Source organism: Anolis carolinensis, chromosome 4 (genome assembly GCF_035594765.1).
Source record: "Anolis carolinensis isolate JA03-04 chromosome 4, rAnoCar3.1.pri, whole genome shotgun sequence".
Taxonomy (NCBI): Eukaryota; Metazoa; Chordata; class Lepidosauria; order Squamata; family Dactyloidae; genus Anolis; species Anolis carolinensis.
Window position 1 is genome coordinate 180,864,948 of NC_085844.1, and position 14,697 is coordinate 180,879,644.

The window sequence follows — 14,697 nt, forward strand, 5'->3', positions numbered from 1 at the left end:
TCAGCCAGGAATGTACACTCCTATATGCAATGGCAAAACTGAATAATGACTGAACTGATGTTGAGTGCCATTTATCTGATTTAAAAGTCCAACAATTTTCTTAACAGAATTTAGGCATGTGTCAAGTACCAAGAGCCTCCTAGGATTCCATTGCGAGGAGAAAGTCAGGGTATAAATTCAACAGAGAAATAAACAAACAGAATTGGGTAGCCAGAATTTGATCAATTGTCATTAAAATGCCAACCAAGAGAATTTCTCACCAATCCTTATTAAAAAGTATTTGGATTGAAGTACACCAAGATAGTTTATTATGACAGAAAAATTGCTGCAGAATTTATCTATGTATGTATTTCCAGCTTTTTTTTTTTTTTACTTGTTAAAAGATGTAACTGCTAGCTATCCAAAAGCTCAATATAGCATCCTATTTCTCTCTACATTTTTCACTGGTATATTGACCACTGGGCCAGTCCTAAACCACCCAAAAGGATGTGTGCGGACATTTTCAACATTGCTCAGCAAAGGAGCCTCTACACTGTAAAATTAATCTATTTTGACACCACTTTAACTACTATGACTCAGTGCCATGAAATCATAGAAATTATATTTTGGTGAGGCTTGAGCACTCTTTGCAGAGAAAGCTAAATACCTTACAAAACTAAAGCTATCATTATTCTATAACAGGGGTTCTCAAACTTTTTCAGCTGGGGAGCCCTTTTTGAAACAAGATTTTCTTGGAGCACCAATAACTTTTTATATAGTATATTATATATAATATTATATATAATGAACATATATCAGGCAAGGGCAAGGACAATGGTAGATGGATGGAATGTTTGTGTGAATTAATTCACACAGTGCAAAGAAAGGAAAGAGAAAAGAACAATAAAATATTTAAAATTAAGAACAATTTTAACCAACATAAACTTAACAGTACTGTATTTCAGTGGGAAAACCCCAGGGCCATCCAGTCCAACCCCTTTCTGCCTTGAAGGGAAAATACAATCAATGCACACCAACAGATGGCCATCCAGCCTTAATAATAATAATAATAATAATAATAATAATAATAATAATAATAATAATAATAATAACAACAACAACAACAACAACAACAACAACAACAACAGAAACCCCAGATGCCATCCAGCCAACCCCTTTCTGCCACACAGGAAAAACACTATCAAAGCGGTGGGAGGGAAATATGGATTTGGAAGCAAAAAAAGCAAGGAGGAGGGGTCTGGGCAGTGAGAAAAAAAGTCTGGTCAGTGAGTGAGGTGGGGGAGAAAGGGTCTGTGCTCCAGGATGCTGCTGCTGCTGTTTTTAGCAGCTCAAAATGTTTATTTCCCTGCATTTCTCAGGAGAAAAAAAGAGGTGGGAAATAGCATGGTGCCATGGAGCCCCTTACTATCACCCACGAAGCACCAAGGGCTCTACAAAGCACAGTTTGAGAACTCCTGCATCATGCTATAGCAGTTGCAGTGGTGCCAAATTGAATTAATTATATCATGTATGTAGCTGCTCTCAGTGTTGAGTCAAGCTGAATGCAGATTCAATTTGACTCAACATTGAGGGCATCTACATAGGGTAGAACTCTATTTGTGTGCAGTTTTGCTTCCAAAAGGTACCAAATCCCCCCAAAAAAAGAAAAATGAGTTCTAGGTGGCAGCAAGTTATTCGTTAGTAGTAGAATATGATACAGATTAAAACTATCACAATGTATCAAATCATTTTGGTATAGATCTTTGAAAATTGCATTAGCAAATTTATAGCAAACAAATGCATATCCTTAGCATGTTTCTTTAAAAAAAATTATCTCTGTAAAATTTATTCAGATGCATTTATTACCTTTTAGAAACAAGTTCACATTTAGGGTCCTTCCAGACAGGCCTTATATACCAGGATCTGCTTTAAACTGGATTATATGAGTCTGCACTGCACTTGGGAGCCCCTTCTGTCACGACTTTCCAATTTATATGCAATTTATGTCTGTCCTTGTTTATCTGCAGGCTTTCTCCATAAATAAGCTTCCATATTCCCAGAATTCTTGCTTGCATAGAGAACCATCACACAAAATGAAACTGCTCCTTTTCTGAAGCATCACTTTTCACATGAAGAAAGCAACTGGAGGTAAGGTCACCAAGCTAGATACTTCTCTACTCCCATCTTTGAGAACACATTATGAGTAATACTAGAAAAGGAGTTTATTTAGTTCCTTGGGCTACAGATGCACTGTAGAGCTAATGCAGTTTGTCACAACTTTAACAGCCATGACCCAATGCTAAGGAATCACAGGAGCTGTAGTTTTGCATATCTTTAGCCTTCTCTGCTAAAGAGTGCTGGTACCTCACCAAACCATAACTCCCATGATACCAAAGCATTGAACTATGGCAGTCAAAATGGTGTCAAATTGTATTAATTTTACAGTGTAGGTGCACCCTTGCTCATTCCTAAGTAAAGTAACAAAGATCCTTTTTAAAACCTATCTCCAGGGCCTAAACACATTTGGAAAACAAAATGATGCTGCCATCAAGAAAGATTGTACGAAGATTGTTTCCAAACAACAGAACGGTAAGAAACTATTGATAGCAGGTGGGCTGTCAGCTGCTTCTTGATTACAATAATTCCCTGCACTCACATAAGGCAATGTTACAATAAGGTTTTTTCGTTTTCTGTCTTGCCTTTGAAATTGCAGGTTTTCAACAAAAGGCATCAACCAGCAGATCAAACAAACAATTTGTCTCCTTTTCCCAGGCACTGTTGTCTTGCTATTTGGACTGGTTTGTCAAGACAATGCATTATTTTCCTGCTGTTGGCCTCAACTCTGAAGTGTTACATAAGATCTTTTTATGGCAACATGATACAGAGAGATTCTACATTCTCCTGTGACACTATGGCTTCCAGAAAAAAGTCATTATATGTTGGTTTATTCTTCAGAGACATGGGCTCCATCTACACTGCCATATAATGCAGTTTGAAACTGCTTTATATGCACAGTATAGACTCATATAATGTAGTTCAATGCAGTTGAATGGAATTATATGGGTCTACACTGATCAGACCACACAAAGCAGTTTCAAACTGTATTATATGGCAGTATAGATGGGGCTACACTTTACCAGTCAACTAACAAGATATATATATATATATATATATATATATATATATATATATATATCCCCCAAAGATATACCAAGTCATTGTGTCTAACAGCTGTTACAACAGCATCAAAACAATCCATTGCCTCTGGTACCTGCGTGGCTCAGAATAGTTGGGGATGGATATGAGACAGCAAATTGAAGTTAGCAAAGGATCAAGGAGCTATGGGAGAAGCAAATGAAAAGCCTAGACAAACCAAAATGGAGGGTCAAGGAACAAATCCTAACTGAAGGAGAAACCAGGAGCTAGGGTGAAAGATACACTCAGGTCCCTTCTACATTGTCATATAAAATCCAGATTATCTGCTTTGAACTAGATTATCTGGCAGTGTAGACTCATATAATCCAGTTTAAAGCAGATAATGTGGATTATCTGCTTTGCTAATATGGTGTTGAAGGAGCCTCAGAGGTCAAGACAGGAGTATAGGGGCCCCTGTACATTTGTCCTGTCTTCGGGAAGCCATGATGATTAGTCTGGGTTGGCAGAGAATGCATCTACACTGTATAATGAATGCAGTTTGACACAACTTTAACTGCCATGGCTCCATTCTATGGAATCCTGGGAGTTGAAGTTTTACAAGGTCTTTAGCCTTCTCTGCCAAAAAGTGCTGGTGGTTCACCAAGCTACAACTCCCAAAAATCCATCGCATTGAGCCATGGCAGATACAGTGGTGTTAAACTGCATTAATTCTACAGTGTAGATTCATTCTCAGTGATTGAATGCAGCTCAGTGGTTCAACACATGGAGGAGATCAGCACATCACATGTACAATTTAATCCACATGTCAAATGGTGTAATGAACATACATGTGGGAAGGCGTAATAAGCTCTTCATGTACTCTGTTTCTTTTAGCAGCCCTACCATATATAACTCAATGTCTGAAGAGTATTGGGAACTAAGTTCTATTGCAGTTGGGTGCCTTCAAGCCATTTCTGACTAAGAGAGTACAACCTCCCCAAAGTCATTCAGTAGTTAGGAGCCTCCGATGGCCTAGGGGATAAAAGCCTCGTGACTTGAAGGTTGGGTTGCTGACCTGAAAGCTGCCAGGTTCGAATCCCACCCGGGGAGACTGCGGATGAGCTCCCTCTTTCAGCTCCAGCTCCATGCGGGGACATGAGAGAAGCCTCCCACAAGGATGGTAAAAACATCAAAACATTCAAGCGTCCCCTGGGCAACGTCCTTGCAGATGGCCAATTCTCCCACTCCAGTTGCTCCTGACACGAAAAAAAAATTCTGTAGTTTTCCATGGCCCAGTGGAAATTAAAACCTTTGCCCCAAGTGGTATATTCCAACATTCAGACCAATACACCATACTGGCTCTCCTTAACCTAGGTAATAATCTCCAGTATTTTCTAAGTGTGTGAAAGAACGCCATACTCCTTTTATAGTAGCTGGTATCCTGATAGTGACTTACAATGGCCTAAGTTACACCATTGCAAGTCTTTTCTTGGTTATTGCAAAAGAGAATTTAGAGAGGCAGTATGCATCCAGCTTTCTCCTGGTGTGGATCCATTTGCTCTTTATGGAGGAGGAAGGCAACACACCCAAAATGAAAAAGAATGATTCTATTTTGTTGTTAAATGCCAATCAGGTTTAAACATTTCATCACACAATATTTTTCACAGATTTTGAAAGCTTTTATGAACTTATAAATGTATCAGGAATTTCAAACATGCTAAACTTAGAGCATATCAGAAACACGTTAAAACCAAATACTAAAACGTATTCTGATTTGTATGTTTGTCCAGATTGCTTAACAGTGGTGATTGCTCAACAGTTGACTGCTTCATAGTGCCACAGAATGAAGCCATCAACTATTTCTGTCTAAGAGAAAATATAGTCCAATTAAGCCACATTCATTAATAATAATAATAAAATAATTAATTCCAGCCACAGCCTTTAAAGGCAGTAGAAACTTTTGATATGCATATTCCCAAGAATTCAACATATCAATATATTGGTAATAAGTATCAGGTTTAAATAATCTTGCAGTTTTCAGTATAGAGTGCTGCCCTTATATAAAACAAATTTAGGTATAAGGAAGAATTCACCCTAGGCTTTAAATCTCTTCTCTCCAATAGACTTTGCTAGGATCCACTTGCCCACATCTTCTTTCCCAGCACCTTTACAAAGACTTGGTGTTGGGGTCAATTTACCATTTAATCCTCGATTAATGCCAGAGGTGATTGTGATTGCAGAATTCATTGTCAAACTGGCTTATAAAGTCAATCCATAAAACTGTGTAAATCTTGTGTTGATCTTAGTTTTTACAAGGAGACTTAGGACCATATATTCCCGGTTCATTTACAAGGCCATTGCAGGTGTGGGAGCGGCTTTAGGAAAACAGCTACTACTTAAAGAGCACATTTTATGAGCCTGGAGCAACATCCGTTTGGGTTGTAAAATGGGGCTCACAGCTTGTGCATTTCTTTGCTTGCAAAATATGCCATTTTGTCTTCTGTCTGAACACCCCTTGATATGCAGCCAAGTTAAATAATGACCAAACTCTCTTTAACAATAACACTTAGCATTTTTTCCATTACAGTGAACTTTGGCTTTAACAGAAGGCGTATTCCATAAACAAGCAATGAATAAACTCAACTAGGGCCTCTAAAACATTTACAAAGCAACTTATAAATACGTGTATGCATGGAGTCACAAGCAGTTATCCTTGGAGTAGCATATAGGAATCTCTTCAATAATGCGGTAATACCTGGACAACTTAATAGCATAGAGTTAAAAAAAAAAAAAGGAGTATTCCAACATGGTGAACAGTGGTATTGGCATAATGATTTTTAGCAGATGTCTACCTGTAAGATTTACAATCTATAAATGTTGTTCAGTCATACCATTTCCTTTAAATCTATTGGCCGTTTTTTCAACAACATTTGAAAATCACAATTCATTGGTCAAAGGGTGCACTGGGTTGAATCCAGACTCCTGATTAGATTAAATGGATTTTAATCTGCTCCAAGCATGACTGAATCTCCAGTTTTAACCAAAATCACCTTATATTTTTCTTTAGTCTCATATTGGATCTGGGGCGGTATTATTATAATAGTTTATTTTATGGTGTCAATATGTAAGATGATTCTATCTGTTCTTCTACAGGTTGAGTATCCTTTATTCAAAATGCTTAAGACCAGAGGTGTTTTGGATTTCAGATTTTTCAGATTGGAATACACACACACACACACACACACACACACACACACACACACATAATGAAATTACATGCAGACAGGATTCAGGTCCAAATATGTACAATAATTCATTCATGTTTCCTCTATACCTTAGTCTGAAGGAAATTTTATCAAATATTTTAAATAATTTTGTGCATGAAATAAAAGTTGTGTTTCAGATTCTGGAATATTTTGGATTTCTGGATAAGGGATACTCAACCTGTAAAGGAGCCCCTGGTAGCACAGTGGGTTAACCCTTGTGCCGGCAGGACTGCTGACCTGAAAGTTGGGTTGCTGACCTGAAGGTTGCTGGTTTGAATCCAACCCGAGGAGAGCACGGATGAGCTCCCTCTATCAGCTCCAGCTCTCCATGTGGGAACATGAGAGAAGCCTCCCACAAGAATGGTAAAAACATCAAAGCATCTGGGCGTTCCCTGGGCAATATCCTTGCAGACAGCCAATTCTCTCACACCAGAAGTGACTTGTAGTTTCTCAAATTGCTCCTGACACCAAAAAAATGTGATGAGTACAGATAGGTGGAACTAGAGCATATGTATCCACTCTAGAAATAGTCATTGTGGCTTGACTCAACAGGCATTCCAGACTGTGATGTGACTACAACATTTTACCATCTTATTGCAATCAAAATGAAGTCTGATGTCCTTGGAAATTTTATTGATGTTGTAGATCACGTATAGCCTACTATTGGAGGTTGCAGTCAAGAAAAGGTGGGTTTGTGTAGGATCTAAAGCGAAAACTATCATAGCTATACTTCAGAGCTACCCCTCCCAAAATAGGATTGTGTCAAGAATGCCAAAAAAAAGCCTCCAGACCAAGTTCAGCACTGACTCTTATTCATGTTTTCCCAGTAGTAAGTCCCACTCCATTAAGTATGGGTTACCTCCATTTAAACATATATAGGATATTAGCACAAATATGTTAAGGAAATCAACAGAATTGGGACTAGGTTTTGGTAGCCCCAAAGCCAGATACTTTCGGTCAGAAATACAAAAAAGGCTTCCACACATTTGCTTGCAGAATAACACAAAGGTAAGAACCAATGATGCAAAGCTTTCCCTAGTCAACACTATAGATGTCAAGTATAACTGACTATATACAAGAACAAGGAACACATCCACAATGGCTCCTCCATGTGCCATGTGTATATGTGCATGACATCAAATTGTTGCCTGTTATAAGGCTGCCCAGAGTCCCCATCAGGGTGACAAATGTGGGGTACAAATGTGATAAATAAATAAACATCCCTTTGTCAGAAAAAAAGTTGCTGCCTTGCAGTGGGCTGGCTGATTGTAGATAGAACCTGGCTCTATGTTTTTGATAACTGAGATTGTGTTTTAAAATAAATTAAAATAGTATTATATGTAGACTGAATTGTATTCTTACTGCTTTGACTAAACGGAATGCAACAAATCATTATTGTGGAAATATGCTAGTATCAGGAAAATGTAGCAATTTGGTTTCAAAATAAATTTTGGAAAAAGAGAAGGAGCATCACGGTCTGTATCAATGAGTTATGCCCTTGCTTGTCACAACTATTTCAACTCCTTGTATATAACTTGCAGAGATAGCTTCTGGAAATGCATGGGGTTTTGAGAAACTAAGAGCAATTTGGGGTTTTGGACATGCAAAATGAACATGTATGTCTTGTTTCATTTGAAAATACAGTTCAATACCATTGCTAACAAAAGGATCTTCATGGAACAATTATCTTCTTCCACTACTCCATCCCAAGGCAGACTGCTAAAAAAAGTGCCTATAATTCTCCACTAGATGGCAAAATCCATTTCGTTTGATATAGCACTGGTGACTGGGAGCCATGGAAGCAAATACCTATGTCTAAGGCTGGATCTACAGTGCTGTATAATTTAGTTTGGAATTGCCATATATGGTCAGTAGACCCATATAATGCTGCTCAAAACTGCATTATATGGCAGTGTAGATCCAGCTTATGTCAAGGAAATAAAAGGAGGAATAAAAGGTATGTTGCTCTACATGGAAAAACCTGAGTGGGGGAAAATGAATATGATGGGTGAACACAAGTCTGCAAAAAGAGTTGAAGATTATTTGTTAATTCCATGATTGTGGAGGTCACCTCTGCCTATCCTGAGAGGTGATCCTTGCTAGAACAGAAGTATCACATTGGGAGGTTCTGCACAGCCACTTAAATTGAGTTAGGACATGGATAAAAAAATGGTTATGCTGTGGACAGGCATGTAGCCGGGGGGGGGGGGCTTGAGGGGCTTTAGCCCCCCCCCCCCCGAAATTCTCAGGTTGGTCCACGAGAAAGACTTATATTTATTATTTAAACTGTTATGTTTATTCATATCATGATCTGATCACCATGCTCAATATATCCCATATGCATGGGGGTATTGGGATAACGATACAAACTGTTTGCTAGGGTAGACCCTCTCCCGCTCAGACTCAGCCCCCCCCCCCCGAACCAAAATCCCAGCCCCTCCTGAAACAAAATCCTGGCTACGGGCCTGGCTGTGAAGCTTCTTCATCAGTGGTTCTCAACCTGTGGGTCCCCAGGTGTTTTGGCCTACAACTCCCAGAAATCCCAGCCAGTTTACCTGCTGTAATGATTTCTGAGAGTTGAAGGTCAAAACATCTGGGAACCCACAGGTTGAGAAGCCACTATTCTACACAATCACCCCAGTAACTGGGGTGCTCACAGTGTTCACTGACTGCAGATAGGAACCAAACCCAAGAGTGTTTTTTCTTACCCAGTCTTCTGGTATGCGCTGATGTGCATCATAATGATTGTTTAGAATCTGCACTAGACCATTGCAGGGCACGGGAAATTGAGGTAGAGGAGTGGAAAATGAGCATTCCTAAGGGAACAATGTGTTTTCCTCCTTAAAGGTGTGTGTGTGTGGGGGGGTCACCTTTTGGCCAGTGGTGGTTTGGGGTTTTTTAGCACATCAGTGCTAGCCCTGTCCTGACAAGCTCTCAGCAGATTTTGTGGCTTCTTTTAGATTTTCCAGTGATTTTTATTGTGTTACAGTGCACATTGGAGGGCACTTTACCCTCAAGCCAGCTTCAAACTGCATTATAGCACATGTGTAGTGCTCATTGACTGCAACCATGTGCAAAATCTTGTGCTTAAGTAAGGGACTGAAATAGCAGAGGAAGGTGGAAAGTCTGCTGAAAGTGATAAATGTGGTATAAGTCCACCATTGTCAGGCAATATCAGGAGTCAAGGGGCCTGAGCAGCTCTCAGAAAGCTGCCCAACCCCAAGAAACATAAGTAGCCAAACCCTATTTTGTTTATTTAAAAAATGGAATGGGGGTGTGTGGCCTATTTAAAAGGAAAATCATTGCTACTTCAGATTTTCAGGAGGGGCAATTCAGCCTCTTTTTGCAAGAAAATAACATGTTTGGGAATGGGGGAATCTGTACCACAGAAATAGTCTCTTGTGGGCTCACATGTACCCATAGGTCTCAATTTATTTCTTTGTTTTATATGCCCCTCACAACAATGAGGCGAATTAAGCGGTCGCTTCGGGCGCAAAACATACGGGGGTGCAGTCGAGACTGCTTTTTCTGTTGATTTGTTGTAAAACATGATGTTTTGGTGCTTAATTTGTAAAATCTTAATGTAATTTGATGTTTAATAGGCTTTTCCTTAATCCCTCCTTATTATCCAACATTTTCGCTTATCCAACACTTTTATTTTTCAGTGATTGGTTTTGCGGGGGGGGGGGGGGGCACCAAAATTCTGTTCACCTACACTTGAAAAATACCTAGGGCCGGCTCTGCCCTCACAGTATGGGACCCAAGGCACCTTACATTATAGATTAAAACAAAATATAATTAAAGCAAGAACAGCTAGAAACTATTAGACAAGAAATCCTATTACAACATCAGTTTAAAAGATTTTAGAATATGTTTAAAATGTAAGATGAAAGTCTACCATACAGCATTAAAAAAACATTTCTGCCACAGTGTGTGCTGTGTAAAAAATATTAGTTTGCTAGGAAAAAGAGATCAGAGGGGGCTCAATCTAGTCTTCTCTGAGAGATCAATCCATAGTCTGGGAGCAGCAACTAAGAAGAATCTTTCTATGTCCTATTTTCTAAATTATGCAATGTGTAGTTATCAGCTTTCTCTCTACCTCCAGGTGGTATGAAGAGATACAAGAAATGATTGAGTCCACAAACTAAAGGCCAAACAATTGTGCTAACTGACCCCAGTTAGTTAGTCTAGTTGTGCAGCTGGTAGACATTTATTCTTGTGGACTCTCTCTAAACATGCTTATACAACTGCTACCATTGAATTTGCACCTAATGTCTATACACTTAAAACCAAGAGATAGTAAAGCAGGGACTTCAGCAAAGTAAATCTTTTAAAATACATACACACATAATAATGTGATCCTCTTATTAAAATAGTTACTATTAGAAGAGGAAATTGCTACCTTTCAGTGTAAATTCATGCAACCATGGGGCAAATCTCCCCATGATATGCTGTTTCCATTGTTTGGTTCTGCATGTTTGTACAAGAAGAGCATTAGAATATGGGCATTACACTCTCAAGTGGGAGAAATAAAAATTGTCTGGAATAAAGGAAAAGAGAGGTTGGAGAAATCTGAATTCGCCATATTAATGTAACAGACAATCATATTCGGTTATGGTAATGGCTTATAGAAACATTACTGAACGATAGTGATGAAGGGTGTCTGTCACTTTGAGGCTAGTTTAGGAGCACTGAACTTCTGGTCCTTATTTTTCTTTTCCAAATGTGAAAAAGAAATAACACTGTATTATTTCTCTAAGTACCAGGAATGAAGAACATGGGTAAGCATTAAATATAGGTGTGAAGGTGTGAAACTGTACTGTTTTATCATCTTGAATTCAGGAGTGTGCATGAGAAGCATATCAACTAAGAGCCCTTCCAGACAGGCCCTATATCCCAGGATCTGATCCCAGGTTTTCTGCATTATTATTATTATTATTATTATTATTATTATTATTGTTATTGTTATTGTTATTGTTATTATTACTTCATTTATATCCTGCTTTTTCCCATGGATGGGATTCAAAGTGGCATACAAAGGTTTAAAAAATACAAAGACACACACACACACACACACACACACAAATACATAAAATACATGATCAACTAAAATATCATAAGCCAATTTAAAGAAATAACCCAATTTGAACCCCCCATATACAACAATCAGGATTATATGAGTCTGCGCTGCCAGATAATCTGGGATAAACAGAAAACTTGGGATCAGATTCTGGGATATAGATCCTGTCTGAAAGGGCTCTCAGATAGGATTGGAAAGTAACTGGGCTAGAAGTTTCATCAGCCCTAGGCAATATAGTCTAAATGGATGGATTATGGATATTGCAGTCCATCAGTATTTGGGGAACTACAAATTTCCAACCATGGCACTAAAGCATCAGGGCTGGGAAGTCAGGTGAACATTATGCCATATCCAGTAATTCAACAAGGGAAACATAATTAACACTTAACTTTTATAGAAGTGAGCAAAGTGCTTTTCATACATTTTCTAAGTCACCTTCACTATGTCTCTATGGGGAGTTAAGTCTCGAATACAACCCTTATTTATATTGCTAGTGGCTGAGACTGGGCGAATATGCCTTGCCTAAGACCACCTAGTGAGTTCATGGAGAAAATGAGATTTGAACCAGAGCCTTAACAACTATGAGCTCAAAGCATGACCCACGGCTACAAAATCCCACAGGTATCATTTGCATGACTAATTTCAGAGCAATTGTGATTTAGAGTTAGGAAAAATTAAGCTCTGTTTTGGTGAATTCATACATTTATGGAACTGCAAAGAGAAGAACCATCTCAGGACACCACTAGAGAGCACCCTCTGTCTTATTGCAGTTTAATAAATTTGTCTTTCTTCCATCAACAGAGGCAAGATTTATCCAGAAGACTGCGTGTGTGGTTCATTTTCAATCTCCATGAGGAAGTCACAGCTTTTTCCTTCTATTTCTCTTCGTCTTCTGATCTACTGTATTTCATGCAAACAGAAAATTGAAACCAATATGATGGTAGTAACTAGTTTCTATTCCTGTTCACAAATAAAGTATAAGGCTGAGATGTCTAACTTTTTAAATATCAAAACAGATGAAGTTGGATTCTTCCCTTACTATTCTGTGATCCTCCATTCCACCCTGCTGTCGGACCTGGTAAGTCATTTGGGCTGGGAGGAAAGCATCTTAAGTGACTACCTCAGTGGTTCTCAACCTTCCTAATGCTGCAACCCCTTAATACAATTCCTCATGTTGTGGTGACACCCAACCATAACATTATTTTCGTTGCTATACGAAACTGTAATTTTGCTACTGTTATGAATCGTAATGTAAATATCTGACATGCATGATGTATTTTCAGTCAGTGGACCAAATTTGGCACAAATACCTGATACACCCAAATTTGAATATTGGTGGGGATGAGGGGGATTGATTTTGTCATTTGGGAGTTGTAGTTAACCTACAATTAACAAGCATTCTGACTCCATCAACAATGGAATTGAACCAAACTTGGCACACAGAACTCCCATGACCAACAGAAAATACTGGAAGGGTGTGATGGGCATTGACCTTGAGTTTTGGAGTTGTAGTTCACCTACATCCAGAAAGCACTGTGGACTCAAGCAATGATGGAGCTGACCAAACTTGGCACAGATACACAATATGCCCAAATTTGAACACTGGTGAGGTTTGGGGGAAATAGACCTTGGCATTTGGAAGTTGCAGTTGCTGGGATTTATAGTTCACCTACAGTCAAGGAACCCCTTGTACCCCACCAATGATAGAATTGGGCAAACTGGGCTTTTGGTGGGAGGATTTGCCATTTGTTTCCAAAAAGGAAGAGAAGGACAAGCGAAGAGATATTCAGCCTTCTCTGCCAAAGAGGTTCCTAAGACCATCAGAAATATGTGTTTTCTGATGGTCTTTGGTGACCCCTCTGACACCTCCGCGCAACCCCCCAGGGGTTGAGAAACACTTGACTATATGATTATGGCACTACAATTCTAATTTAACTTCCCTTACAACATTCTATGGAAGTTCAGAATTTAGAGTGTGATGGGACACTAGAACATGCTAACGAAACATCCTATATATCCCTCTCTGCACTAGAAATCCCATAGGAGATTGCCATTGCACTTAATTTGGAATTATAGTTATATAATGACATAGTGTGAAAGGGCCCTGATATGTTGGAAGTGTGTTTACGGTATTTTGAAGCCTAAAATGATGTTGATGTCAAAATCACACTCATCCTTCCATAACAAGTTAGACTATATAACCTACCACCTCCCCCTATATGACCTGAGTGATGACAAAGTTGGACTAGATGGCTTGAAACACATCCTTCAACTGTATGATTATTATGATAAACCAGTGAAGCTGACTTATGAACAAACAAGTTTGCCCAGTCACATCTTGTTTGACCCTGAGCCAGTTGGGGACTCTATTTTCCCTACTTTGTTGAGCTTTGGGAGATAAGTAAATTGGAATATTTTTAACAGCATTCATGTCTTATACATAATTCCATAGATTCAATATAGTTCTCCTTTTCAAATTGCAATTTGAAAATAAAATTATTACATCTTTCTAATGCTTGGAAAGTTATTCTAATACATAAATTCCTTTTAATTTGGTTATTTGTGTTTTGAGCCATACAGCATAAGCTACTTGCTGATATGTTGTTGGCTAGGTTCAGGGATCTCTGGATAAGGGTGAACTACAACTCCCATATCCGAGGACAATCACCCTCAAACCCCGTCTGTATGCACAGTTGGCCATGTTGGGTCTGTATGCCGAATACGGTTCAGATCCAACGTCGTCTGGGTTCAGTGCTCTCTGGTTAAGGGTGAACTATAACCCCAAAATTTCAAGGTCAATCATCCCCAATGTTCACCAGTATGCAAAGTTAGCAGTGTTGGGTCTGTGTGCCAAGTTTGGTCCAGATCCATCGTTGGTGGGGTTCAGAGGGCTCACTGAATACAGGTGAACTATAACTCCCAGAGTTAAAGGTCAATCACCCCCAAAGTCCACCAGTATTCTCAGTTGACCATGTTGAACTTGTGTTCCAAGCTTGATCCAGATCCGTTATCAGATGAGTTCACTGTTCTCTGAATATAGGTGAACGATAACTCCTGGATGTCAAGATCAATCACCCCAAAACCCTGCCAATATGCAAAGTTGACTGTGTTAGGTCTATGTGCCAAGTTAGTTCCAGGCCCATCGTTGGTGGGGTTCAGAGTGCTCTTAGATTGCTGGTGAACTATACATTCCAGTCCCTACAACTCTTATAAATCATGGTTAATTCTCTTCAAACC

The 14,697-nt window shown here is 39.0% G+C and overlaps 1 long non-coding RNA gene across 3 annotated transcripts in view; it reads left to right on the top strand.

The window, feature by feature from the left end:
• The first annotated feature begins 1,884 nt into the window (after positions 1-1,884).
• Positions 1,885-14,697, top strand: part of LOC134298377 (uncharacterized) — a 165,673-nt gene continuing 152,860 nt past the window's right edge. For all 3 annotated transcript variants that reach the window (XR_010005417.1, XR_010005416.1, XR_010005420.1), the window contains exons 1-3: positions 1,885-2,127; positions 2,490-2,568; positions 12,262-12,538. This is a non-coding gene — a long non-coding RNA (uncharacterized LOC134298377). The remainder of the gene's footprint in view (positions 2,128-2,489; positions 2,569-12,261; positions 12,539-14,697) is intronic.